At 42.7% G+C, this 13,245-nt stretch overlaps 1 long non-coding RNA gene across 2 annotated transcripts in view; it reads left to right on the top strand.

Moving 5' to 3' along the window:
* LOC120401957 overlaps positions 1-10,619 on the top strand; it is a 76,683-nt gene extending 66,064 nt beyond the window's left edge. For both annotated transcript variants that reach the window (XR_005596869.1, XR_005596868.1), the window contains exon 5: positions 10,568-10,619. This is a non-coding gene — a long non-coding RNA (uncharacterized LOC120401957). The remainder of the gene's footprint in view (positions 1-10,567) is intronic.
* Positions 10,620-13,245: the final 2,626 nt, after the last annotated feature.

The raw sequence follows: 13,245 nt of genomic DNA, 5'->3' as shown, positions 1-13,245 counted from the left end.
AGGAATACTGTATGGTCAAATGACATTCTCATAAAATTAGATTAGAGGGAGTTAATTTTCCTTTGGAAGGTTGATTAGAGCTGGGCAAAACAATTCTGTTGAACCTTGAATTCACTGCTTGAATTCACTCCTTTTGAAAACCTCCTGTGAAGAAGCTTCCACAACCTCCCTTCCATTGTCCTACTCTTCATACAATTAGGAAGTTTTTAGTCTAAATCAGCTATACTGTAGTTTGATCCCATTGTCCCTTGTCCTGCCCTCTGCGGCAAAGAGAACAACTTTTCTCCATCTCTTTAATGGAAGACTTTCAAGTATCAGAAGACCACTATCATATTCCCCCTTATTTTCCTCTTTTCCAAACTAAGCATACCCAGTTCCTTCAGCCTTTGCTCAGATGGCTTGCATTCCATCCCTGTGATCATCTTTGTCGCTCGCCTCTGTATCCTTTCCAGTTTCTCTACATCCTTTCTATACATTGGTGACCAAAATTGGACACAGTACTCCAGCTGAGGCCTAACCAATGAATGATTGAAAGAGGTCAATGCTTATTTTCTGTTCTCCTTTACCAGGTGAAATCTACCTGTGTCCACTTAAAGATTTTTAAAGTTTGGATTGATTCAGAGGTTAGCTACATCCACTATTTGAATCAATTTCAAGGCTGAGGCTGAGAACAGTTAGGAGTTGAAGGGCAAAAGCAGAAGAGACCAAATGACCCCACCCACCAACTTCAACCCCCAGGGGAAATCTCAGATTTCTGGTATTTCCTCTTGTACAAAGCAGATGAAATTCTAACACTATCTGCAGGTGTCAGACTATTGGAAATGCATGTGCAGGTGTTTGAAAGTGAACAGTGTTTAATACTGCCAGCCTGGGTGCATTTATGTGTGTGTGCAAATGTAGACCAATCTTCAAACTTTTACCCTTTACTGTCTTATATTTTGTTTTTACTGTACTGGGCTTATGGTGGTTTCTGATTTTGCATCCTGTCAGTGGATATAAGAAAGAAGTAAAGATATTATCTATGTAAGACCTATGATACTTACAATTTAAAATGCCAGAATCATCTGTGATGGAATGGGCTAATTTATCATAGCAACAAAAGCATATGTAGGGGACTTTAAAAAAGAGGGTAAATTCTGACGAGGCGTGCCTTTAATTTCTCATGCAAGTATTTTTTGCTTGGGTGGGTGTTGCATTAGTTATATATACAGCTCATGCATTAAGCTGCAGCTAAATGTGAGAAGAAATAATAATAGCTGTTCACATTGAGGTTTCCTCTTTTTTCAGTTCAGATGGTTTAAGACTTTCGACTATTTTTTTCTGAGAACTGGGGAAGTATTTTGAATGTCTCTGTATGTAAGTAGTGATTGGGTTGTCTCTAAACTGAAGTGAAAATAACTCTGACTTTACTAAGGGATTGAGTCAGAGCTCTTGGACTTTCACTGTTAGTCTCCTTATTAGCAAATTACAGTGCTTGACCAGCAGGTTAGTAAGATAAATTAAATGAACAAGTGTAACTCTATTAACATAGAGTTACACTAGGAGTGAATTTGGCCCAGTGCTATGTTAATTCACAGGAAAGGTGCAGTATCAGTGCAGATTTGGGATAAAATACAGTGTATTCAGGAGGTTTTGTGCTATACACAGTGGTGCACAGTCACCCATATTGAAACTGCAGCACTAGCAGAAACTAGTGTAACTGTACCACTGCTCCATCTGGAGGGCAAGGAGGGGATGAAAGTAGGTGGAGCCATGGCTCTGCACACACTCTCCACCAATAGACTGCAAGGGTTGGGAAGAAGGAGGAGTGAGCGTGGTGCACGCCCCCAGTGTACCCTAAAAGCTGTTCTGCCTCTTTGCATTAGAGTGCCCCCTCCTGTTCCCTCTGGTGAATGCAGCTGTGCATCCCACCAATGCCAGGCTAAATGGAACAATCAAGTCTATAATCCTTGTATTTATATATTATCCCTCACCAAGGTACTCTGAAACTGCAAACCCTTTAATCTACCAAACAGTTGAAAAAATAATAAAATAATATAAAATCTCAATAAATCATAAAGTCAAACAATTACAAAAAGACTTAGGACCTGATTCTGCAAACCTTTCTCCGTGCAAATAAAAGCTACTCCCATGAACAGTCCCACTGATCACAATGGGATTGTGTTCATTACTAAGGGGTACTCAGCTGAGTAAGGGTTGCAAGATCAGGTCTGTACATATCGCAGAAGCTGACAGTGCCTAAGTTTTCAGATGGGAAAAAAAAATCATGCAGATGCTTTAAAAACATATGTTTCTCCTTTAATTTGTAGCTGTTAATGCATTTATAAACTATAAGTGCTTTATGAGCGATTATGCTAATGTACTTGACTGTTGAAACCATTGCACTGATTACCCTAACCATTTATTTTAACTAGATTGTAGAAATAAGATGTTATCCTAAAAATATGTCCAGCAAAACTCCATAATCACAAATATGTTTTCTTTTTATTGAAGGGTGCTATTAGTTTTTACTTAATTTAGTCATTTGTTCTTTAATTTTTAACCTTATATTTTGTCTGACACTGGTGTAGAGTGTAGAGTATGAGTAGGACGGCGAATGCATTTCATTGTAGGATGAACAGTTAGGAGGGTATTTCGTCCTGCAGCCAATCAAAAGGACACATGAGGCAACATTCTGATTACACATATAGAGAGCTGAATGAGGAATAACTCCACTAAAGTAAATATAGTGGACTAGATCCTCCAGTGCATTTGGGAGATAATGTAGCCTACTGGATAGAGGACTCGACTAGCTCTGGATTCTATTCCTGGTTCTGGCATTGGCCTTACCTTTGACAAGACTCTGTGCCATGGTTTCCCCATCTGTAAAATGGGATGATCATGATACTTACTTCTCTGTGAGATATACTAATAAAAAGTTCTATACAAGAGCTAGGTATTAAAATAATAATAATATTATTAATTAATTATTAATAAGGCAGCTTTGTGCCAAAGTGATCTTAGGCTGCCCTGAGAGGATCCCTGGATGCATAGAGCCTGCTGCTGTAGTGCCTTTGGGCTGCTTTGGAGCTGGTGGGCAGGCAGAACTACAGGTCAGGCTCATTACTTCCCTATCTAAGGCATCATGTATCTTTTGGGTACAGCGAGAAACCGGTGCCTGTGCTCCCCATACAGGGAATCTGAATGTGACGGTAAATTCACAGTGGTTCCTTCTTATGCTTTCTAGTCTAAGGGCCAGTGGCACTCCTGCATTGGTAGAAGGACCTTGGAGCCCAGATTTCCAGAATGCCAATGCACTGCAGGTAATTGAGAAATCACCTTTTTTCCTGAAAATGGAACAATCCCTGAGACCAAATAATTGCGCTACTTAATATTTTTTTCTTTTAAACATTTTTTTTGGATGAAAATTTTGCCCCAAAATTTCAATTTGGTTTAATTTTTCTCTTTCCTTCAATGAAAATCCAGTAGCCACATCTTTTTGGTTTTTAATTATTGAAAGCTGTAATTTTAAACTGAGAATGGGTTTTGAAAACTGAAAATGGTTATTGAAAACCAATTTTTTTTCCCTTTTTTTTTTCAACAAAAAACTCCAACAGTTTTCCTGGGAAATTTTGAAAAATAAAAAAGGTTCTATTGTGCTGTTAACCCACAGGCTCTATACTAGGGGTGGTGCAGAGCCGTGCTGAACCAGAAGTTGCTCAGGGAGACACTGTGCCTGAAGTAGGAGGACTGGGGGAGTGTGGCTGCTGTGCTACACTTCAGAGGTGCTGGCTTCCAATTTTCCCCGGGAGTGCTCAACCCCCACACAGTCCCAGGCCCCACCCCCACTCCACCCCTTCCCCCAAGGTCCCAGTGCCGCCCCACCTCTTCTCACCCCTTCCTCTGAGCAAACCCCTTCCCCGCTCCTTCCCCTCCCTCCCAGCACCTCCTGCATGCCACGGAACAACTGATCGGTGAGACCTTTGGTGGGCAGGAGGCACTGGGGGGACGGGGAGAGCTTGGCTGACACTGGGTGCTAAGCACCCACTAATTTTTTTTCTGTGGGTGCTCCAGCCCTGGAGCACCAATGGAGTCAGCGCCTATGCTACACTTTACTAGAACATAGTGCCCAGTCTCCCTTACATTCCTCCATCATCTTCTCCTGAGGGGACCCTGCCATCAGCACACTTTGTATTGTTGCTAGGTGCTGTTAATGTGCTTGGAGCTGCATGGCACACAAATATAAAGGCACTTCCTGCCACATGAAGTTTACTCTCTGAGAGTCAACCACAGATGCACTGGGAGACCCAGAGAGAGGATACAAGCTTAAAGATTAGTTTGTTTTGCATTAGTTGTTTCCCATATTTCATTGTCTTCACATTTTATTCTATATGGATTCTTATACTGCCCTCATCACCGGAGTATCAGAGCACTTTCCAGCAGTGCATTAAGCAGTGACTAACATCTGTCATATAGAGTTTATTCTCTCTCATCCTCTCCCCAAAGTAGATTAAAAGCCAGTGCTGGCATCAGCGGTAGCAAGCAGAGCAATTGCCCAGGGCCTCGTACCACAGGGGGCCCTGCGAAGCGAAGTTGTTTGGGCTTCGGCTTCAACTGAGGGCAGCAGGGCTTGGGATTCAGCTTTCTGCCCTGGTCCTCAGTGAGTCTAACGCTGGCCCTGCTCTCTGATTTATTTTGAGGGACCCCCTGAAACCTGCTTGCGGCCTCCCCAGATTTAATATTAAGGGTCAAATTTTCAAAAAAATGAACATCCATTTGTACACATGCAACTCTGTATGAACAAAACTCATCCTGCACTCATTGTCTAGGAGCATCCACATCCGTGTACACAGGTGACAACATTTACATCTACAGAAGCTACTACCTGGGTGCATGGGTGTTAGCACCCCAAAAACATGTGTGCAGTTGTTGATCTGTGCAAAACGACATGCAAAAATGAAAGGTAGGAAGATGCAGTCTTACCATCCCCAAATGTTAAAAATCATGAGTGACTTCAAAAATTCATGACATTTCTTGTTTTCAGGTTTTTCTCTGCAACCATGAGGGCTAGAAATTTACATATTTTGACTGAAAGCTGAGACTGGCTTGAGGAGCTGGGGCTTAAAGAAAACCACCAAGTATCATGAGACTCACGATAATTGGCAACTCGTTGAAACTTTGCCCCAAAATGTCCGTAAAGTGCTATGGACTCATAACACACCGTACAGCTTTTAAGGTCTATTATTATGTTGACCTGGGCTTCAAGCGAAAAGTAAACCAGAATTCTCTCATTTTTCTCCACATCAAAATTAAACACGCTAGCATGAGTGGGAGGAGGCAGGATTGTTTGTGATGACATTGCTCGTTAAACTCCAGCAAGAAAAGCAGCGTCAACCCAGGGATACCACATTGCAGCACAGCTTCCTTTGTATTCAGGTGTGCAAAATTCTGCACAAAAATGTGTATGCGTGTTCGGTTTTGAGGTAAGAAGTGTCAAGGTCGGGCTAGATACATACAAGGCAAACAGTCACATTATTGCACAAGCCCAAGTTGAGATGACAGTTGCATTTTAGGCAGGGCATTGAGAAAGTGGTGGTGACGGTGTTGAATTATTAAATATTAATAATATAGCAAACTCAAACTAACTTCACAATAATTCTTCTCCTCCAAGAGCCACAAATTAAGGGAGTGTTGTTACCCTTTTTTTCTTTTTATCATTAATGTATGAATTCTTACTTGCCAGAAGGCTCTTTCAAGAATTTGGAGAACTGATTTCACGATTTATTTTTTTTCAAAGTGGCCCTGATACCAGGCTTTCTGGGAAGACTTGCCACTGTTTACTCATATCACTCAAGAGCATAAAAATCCAAGTGAGAAAAATAGGGTCTACTCTTTGTCTTACTGAAGTCACTGGGAGTTTTGCTATTTGTCATCAATGGGAGCGGGATCAAGGCTAAAATATTGACTGAGGGTTACCTTGGGTTGCTGTGCACAGGCATTTTGAATTTGGATTTCAGATATCTGCTTAGGGATTCCCTTTTCTTTTATCCATCTAAAACTATCTATGAAGGCAGTTTGTGGTCTGACTATTGCTCAGTATCACAAGAGGAGCTGTCTCTTTAAGGGTATGTCTACATTACTGCTAGATGTGAGCCTCCCAGCCCAGGAAGACAGACTTGTGCTGGTGGGGCTCGAGCTAAAAAACAGCAGTGTGGATGTTAAACTTCAAGCTGGAGCTCAGGCGTTGCAGCCTAGGATGTTGGTGGGCTTGAGAACCCAAGATCCAACCTGAACTGCAGTGTTCACACTGCTATTTTTAGTGTGCTAGCTTGAGCCCTGCCAGCACAAATCTGAGTGCCTAGGCTAGGAGGCTCACTCCTAGTTACAGTCAGGGGCGGCTCTACAGTTTTGGCCGCCCCAAGCAGTCATGCGGGAGCAGTGTACCTCCCGCGGGCGTGACTGCAGAGGGTCCGCTGGTCCCGCGTGGCCCGGCTGGACCCCCCGCGGCTGCGGACGGTTCGCGGATCCCGCGGCTCCGCTTGAGCTGCCGCAGTCATGCCTGCGGGAGGTCCAGCCGAGCCGCGGACAGCGCCTCCGCAGTCATGCCTGCGGCAGGTCCGGTAGTCCCGGGGCTCCGGTGGACCTCCCGCAGGCATGACTGCGGCAGGTCCGCCGGCGCAGCCTGCCGCCCCCTAGATTTGGCCGCCCTAGGCACCAGCTTGTTTTGCTGGTGCCTAGAGCCGCCCCTGGTTACAGTGTAGACATACCTTCAGAGGCTTGGGGTTCAGGTGTAGACAGGTTCTCCAGGTGAAGGAAATGAGTCCACCTGGGCCACATGATGGGCTCATGTGATGCTGAACCAGGTCTGCTGGGAGATATAAAGGGCAGCCTGAGCTCAAGGAAACACTGAAAGGGTTAAGAGGGTTGTGCAAACTGTTCCATACAGTGACTGTCCTTTACTCTTAGGCAGCAGAGTGCCTGGGAAGTACAGCCTTCAGGGAGCAGGAGCCAGCTAGGAAGGCTGATAGGAGATTGAGTCTGTTAGGGGGAATGCCTGAAGCGGGCACAGGGCTAAGAATCTGTACCATGAGTGGTGAGCCACCTAAGAAGACTGAGTGGAAGATCTGTTGTTTTGAATTTTGTATTGATTAAACCAGGCACCTGAAAAAGGGAGAAATATTGAGAACACCCATCAGTGAAGTCTGATTAATTGGGGAAGAAAGGAAACTAAGGTCTGAATCCAGACCAGGCAAGCTCTGTTCCACTCAGCAACTGAGAAATAGCACCCGTCTCAAGCAGATGTAAGAGCCTGAAGTGTGGTGGTTTCATTGCATGTGCTAGGAGAACTCCTGCAGCAATGCTGATGTTTGCTGATACTAAATATGCTTATCTGTGGGTGCCTGTGGGCTGATGATTGAGTGAGTGCTATTTTTCCTTCATCTTCTGTGAAATATGGGCGGAGAAGAGTCAGAGCTATATGAGAGAGTGTCTTAAACTACTGGATCTTGAGAAGGGGAAGGCAGTGAGACTGCAAGGAGGAGGCAGAAAGGGAAGAAGACACACATAAACAGGGGGGAAATAGTGATGAGCAGTGAAACTTACATGGCGATCTAGAGAGAAGAAAAAGAGAATGTTACATGGGGAAAACCCCTTCAGGAAACAGACAGGAAATCCCAGAAAATAACACAAAAGTCACTTTGAAGACACTTCTAAGGTACCTCAAACAAAATAAGGGAATTGGAATCATGCACGCAGAGGGGATTTACACACTGTAGTGGTAACTGAAACCTAGCAGAGAAGCCAAAAATCAAGAGGTGAAACAATCTACTAAGTGGCATGGACTGCCTGGAGAGGACTGTCACTGAAGGGATAGAGAGTAGTTAGGCTTCCAGACCTAAATAAAGGGCAGAAGTATTCTACATACATTTCAGGAGTGATGGGGTGGGTAAAATATCATAGCGCTTAATGTTGTTTCTAGGGGTATTCCTACACAGCAGCTGGGAGGTGTAATTGCTAGCTTGGATAGACATTCATGTGCTAGCTCTGCTGGAACTAGCATGCTAAAAATAGCCATGGGGCACAGGTGATGGGACAGGCTAGCTGCCTAAATATGTACATAGGGCCTTGGCTGGGGCTTACTCAGGTGACTAGCATGAATGGCCACTCATGCTGCTGTGGCCACACTGTTATTTTTAATGTGCTAGCTCAAGCAGGGCTAGCACTTTCATGTCTACCCAAGCTGAGAATCACAATTCCCAGCTGCTGTGTAGACATACCCTAGGCCACCGCCTGTAGCAAGGGGTGGCATGTTGCTGTGCTGCCCTAGGAACATCTCAGGAAAGGAATTGTGCCTTATGGAGCTCCAAGTCCCTCTCTGCTACCCTCTTGCTCCAAAATGGTAGTAATTTTCTCCTGGCCTATAGTAGCAGCATACTACTACTCCCCATCCCAGCCCGCTGCCCCTCCAAAATTCCTATGCCAGCTCAGCTCAGCTCTCCTGGTTGGTGTATTGGGCCTGAGCCATGGCTCCCTCCATTCCCCATCTCCTTTCATCTGCTCAGGGGTGGGGAGTATCAGGCATGGAGTCTCCATTTACCCCTTCTCCACATGTATCCAAACCTAAGGCCTTGTCTACACTATGAAATTAAGTCCACCTATGTTAGGTCGATGTACAGCCACCATGGTAATTACTGCGATTTTTCATGTCTGCGCTACCCTCCTTCTGCTGGTGGTGCGCGTCCTCACTAGGAGCACTTGCACTGACTTAAGTGAGGCAGTGTGGGGGGCTGACAGCTGTACCCCCCCCCCCGGGGGCTGACAGCTCAGGCTGTCAGCGCAGGGCAGCGGGTAGTCCATGAAAGGATATAAGTGGGATTCTTACACTCACCACCCCTTACACCTTTGCATGGATGTGAAGTGCAAGGGACCACGGATTCCTGTTTTAAACTCTTATTTCATTACAGGCTCAGCTGGTAGGGGGAATTCTCCCAGTTGAGGAGATACATAAGTGTATATAATCAAGAATAAAGTAGGAGTAAGATATGTCAATCCCACTAGCAAACTCTGAAATGTTAAGGAGAAGCAATCGATTGAGCAACAACTCTGATGACAAGGTGCCAGTCTGCATCCTTACACTTGGGTCTGATCCTGCATTCCATGAATACCCCAAGCCCCAGGTGATGTCAAGGAGTGCTTTGGGTGTGTGAGGAATGTGGATAGGGCTCAAAAAGTAAAAGGCTTTAGCACATTGCTTCCTGTAACACAAAGGCCATAAGGATGTGTGTCTGAGATTTCAGGTGTCAGTAGTTAATGATCAAATTAAGTTTCTAAAGGAACTGCCTGTTTGGGTTTTGGGGGGCGGGGAAGATAGGTTTTGTTAAAAGAAACATTAAGCTTCCTTCATCTTCACGCATGTTAATGAGACTGTGTCAAGCTGAAATTGGAGTAGATTGACTTTGTCAGTCTATCAGGATAAAAATATTATTTTTTAAATTAAAATTGACCACAGCTATAGGTAATTTATTAGATTTTTAAATAATGTTAATTTTAATAACTTATCTTTGCTTGCTTACTATGTATTTCCCTCAGCTTTGTCAGGCAAAATAAACTTAATCAGCTCCACTTTTATTTAGATCCTGCTCCTTTTTCTGGTTTTCCTGCATTCTCACAATGTTGATAACACTTTGAACGGATGTTTAATTCAAACACGTTTATTGAAGCACTAAAAAATGAACAAAAATCTATGAATTCTAGGCTCTGTAGTACCTTAATTACAAAATATCTTAACACTCCAGTTTCTTTTTAGCAGTTTCCCCACCCCCACCAAATCCCGGTGGTTTCATGAAGCAATACAATGAGGGGAAAGACATATGGGGAAGTGGAAAGTGTCCACGAATAAACTAAGGTTTTCTTAAACGTATATGTTAACTATTCATTGTGAGTACGGATCTTGCTATCCAATTTCTCATAAGAGACACATTTAACCCAGAGGTAAACATGAAGCAATTAATAAATGTATGTGAAATACCAGCTTAAAATAGTAAGTATGGAATAGAAATAAGAATACTTCGCATTTATATAATACCTTTTATATGATGACTATAAGCAGCTTTAGTAGTCAATTAAACTGACAGCATTCATGTCACAGGTGGGTAAACTGAGGCACAATGGGATTTTTTTTTTTTTTTGGTGAGGTAGCCAAGGTCACACAGCAAGTCAGAGGAAAAAGGTTGTAATAGAAACCAGAAAACATGACTCCCATTCTAATGGTCCTAATGTTAGACCACACTGCAGTGCAGAAAGAAATTTAAAAAGTATTTAAATAAATGTTAAAGACAGATGAAGAATGAAAGGAAAAGTGCATAAGAGGTTGAAATGAAATAAATAGATGCCAACTATGCTGGGGATGGATAAAGTTGATAATCTGATGCCTTTTTCACACCTTTGTTCACTTTTTAATGAATTAGTAACATTTGCTGTCAGTGCATGTGGAACAAGAGGCAACTAAAAGGAACCATTGGGCCTGTGAGAGTGATTTGAGAAGAGGTAAATGTTGCTAAAAGCTTTGTCTCTTTGCCTCCATGTTCAGAAAGAGAGATGGGGAACAGATGGCAGAAACAGACAGAAATTTCCCAGGGGAGAAAAGAGAATTACTACAGAAGATCAGGATCAGACCTGAACAGGTGATCACAAAATCGAAATGTTTGAAAACTTAATTTCCAAAGGCTTATACAATCTACAACCAGGGAAGATGTGTTCCAGGATTGTGAACTAAATGACACAAAAAATAAGACAAGGAGGTGCAGGAGAATTGGGGAGAAGCTAATGTTAATGGTGATCTAGCAAGAATCAAATGATATGAGGAATGTTATAAACTGTATGGTTCTGTCCTAATCACAGTTGAAGTCTAGCGTATTCCAGAAATGTCTGACCAACAACAAGGACTGCATTTTTAAAAATACCCTCAATATAGCAACTTCTAAGTATGCTCTTTCCTCATCTAGCTAAGTAGTATGAAAAGATACATCGCTACAGGAAAGATACTGGGAAAACTGAGACAGAATGGAGAAGAGACTGCTTAAACCTTGTGATCCAATTATTCATAGTCAGCATGGATTCCACAAGGAAAAAGATTATACCTAGCAAATAGAATTCATTAGGTTTTCTAATTTTTGAAGGAAGTAATGAAAACTTTGATGGGCTGAAGGTATGGCTATGATTTAATTGAACCTTATGGAAGAGCTGGCTGTTATGACATACAAGGAATTAATGTGCAAAGTTGATACAGTGCTGACTACCAAAAAATACCAGGGTCTTGTAAGGTGGGAGTGAAATCCTTTACAAGTCTAGCAGTATCTCACATTGAACTGATCTAGAGACGCAAGGGAATTCCCAGATACTAAGAGGTCTCGCTTCTATCCCCAACTTTGCTATTTTTTATCAGGTAGCATTGTAAGTATAATGGATGAGTTGGCTGTTATGACATACAAGGTATAAAGACACCATGTACAAAATCCACAGTCCAATACCCTAAATTATACGTTCAGCCAAATTTGTAAAAATTTAGGGAGACCTACTCAGTAATAAATGAAAATAAATGTTGGAGGAGGAAATATGCTAGGGACCACTCCTGATCCAAATGATTGGATGGGCTTATATGGGATCATTCTTTTTTTTCTTTCTTTTTTTTTTTTTTTTTAAGTATCTTTCTTTATGTATTAAATTTATGTCCATCTCCCAAAAGATGGAACTACTGGCTCAGAAGGTCACTTGTCCTGCAAGTTTCCCTTATACAGATCACAAGAAATGTTTTGTTCAAAAAAAAGAATAGATTGAAAACAAGTCATGTGTGGCTGATGTTGATGGAAAGCATGTTTGTGCCCAGTACCGTGATACATTATTTAATGCTATGTCACCCTTGTGAAAATATTACTACTGTAATGTTACCAAAGTTTCTATATGCATGAATTATCTGTAAGTGTTGTTAGGTAAAAAAGCAAGTCCTTACTCACCTCTCCAGCACCCGAGTTCGTGCGGAGTTGGTATGGGGCTCACAAGTCTGTCAGAGACCAGACAACAATTCGTTGATCAACGGGCTCACACCATCCTTAGCTTACAGAAAAGCTTCGGAGTAAGTGTGGCAAGTTTATTAGGGGTGAGCATCAATATTTATACACAGAAGTAAACAAAGTGATTAACAGATCATAATGGTCATGCATAATCAATCAAGATTCTACAGGATAAAACAGGTTAAAATGTAAATTGGAGAAGACATAAGAGGAGATGACTACTTATGGCTACTTATTGGGAGGGGGGAGGTGTCAGGAGTAGTTCGCAGGTCAGAGCTTTTGATTAAAAGTTTCAGACAGAGACATGTAGTCTGAGTTAAGTTTAATTTCATAAAGAGTTCAGACTCAACAGTGTCAATAATGTAGGTTAAATCTGCCTTGTGACAGCTTTAACTGGTGCATCTTTAACTTTCTGCAAAACTATCCATTGTATTTTATACATCAGTCGACTGTTTTTCCTGTGCTGGGCTGACGCTTTTAACTTGGTCTGCCTGCATCTCTTTAGGAACCTCTTCTACAAGGTGTCTGAATACCTCACTGCACTGGGAAAGCCTATTCTATCCTTGTTGTTTACTGTGTGCTAGGCAGTGTGCAGAACATAAGCCTGGTCTACACTAGGCGTTTAAACCGGTTTTAGGAGCGTAAAACTGATTTAACGCCACAATCGTCCACACTAGGAGGCACCATATATCGATTTTAATGGCTCTTTAAACCGGTTTCTGTACTCCTCCCTAACGAGAGGAGTAACGCTAGTATCGGTATTAACATATCGGATTAGGGTTAGTGTGGACGCTGATCGACGGTATTGGCCTCCGGGAGCTATCCCACAGTGCACCACTGACCGCTCTGGACAGCAATCTGAACTCGGATGCAGTGGCCAGGTAGACAGGAAAAGCCCCGCGAACTTTTGAATATTTCCTGTTTGCCCAGCGTGGAGCTCCGATCAGCACGGGTGGCGATGCAGTTAAAAATCAAAATAAAGAAAGAGCTCCCGCATGGACCATGCGGATGTGATCGCTGTAAGGGCAGGCAAATCTGTTCTATCAGCGCTCCGTTACAGAAGACGAAATTCAAAATCATTTTTAAAAAATCTCCAGACAGATGCCATAGCAGGGGCTCAGCGCACTGCTGCGTGACAAACATAACGGAAAGCCCAAGAATCAAATGGACGCTCATGGACTGGAGGACTCAAGCTATC

The sequence above is a fragment of the Mauremys reevesii genome, linkage group 3 (assembly GCF_016161935.1).
Source record: "Mauremys reevesii isolate NIE-2019 linkage group 3, ASM1616193v1, whole genome shotgun sequence".
NCBI classification, from domain to species: Eukaryota; Metazoa; Chordata; order Testudines; family Geoemydidae; genus Mauremys; species Mauremys reevesii.
Note: the sequence above shows the minus strand (reverse complement) of the source record. Positions and strands in the feature narration are given on the sequence as shown.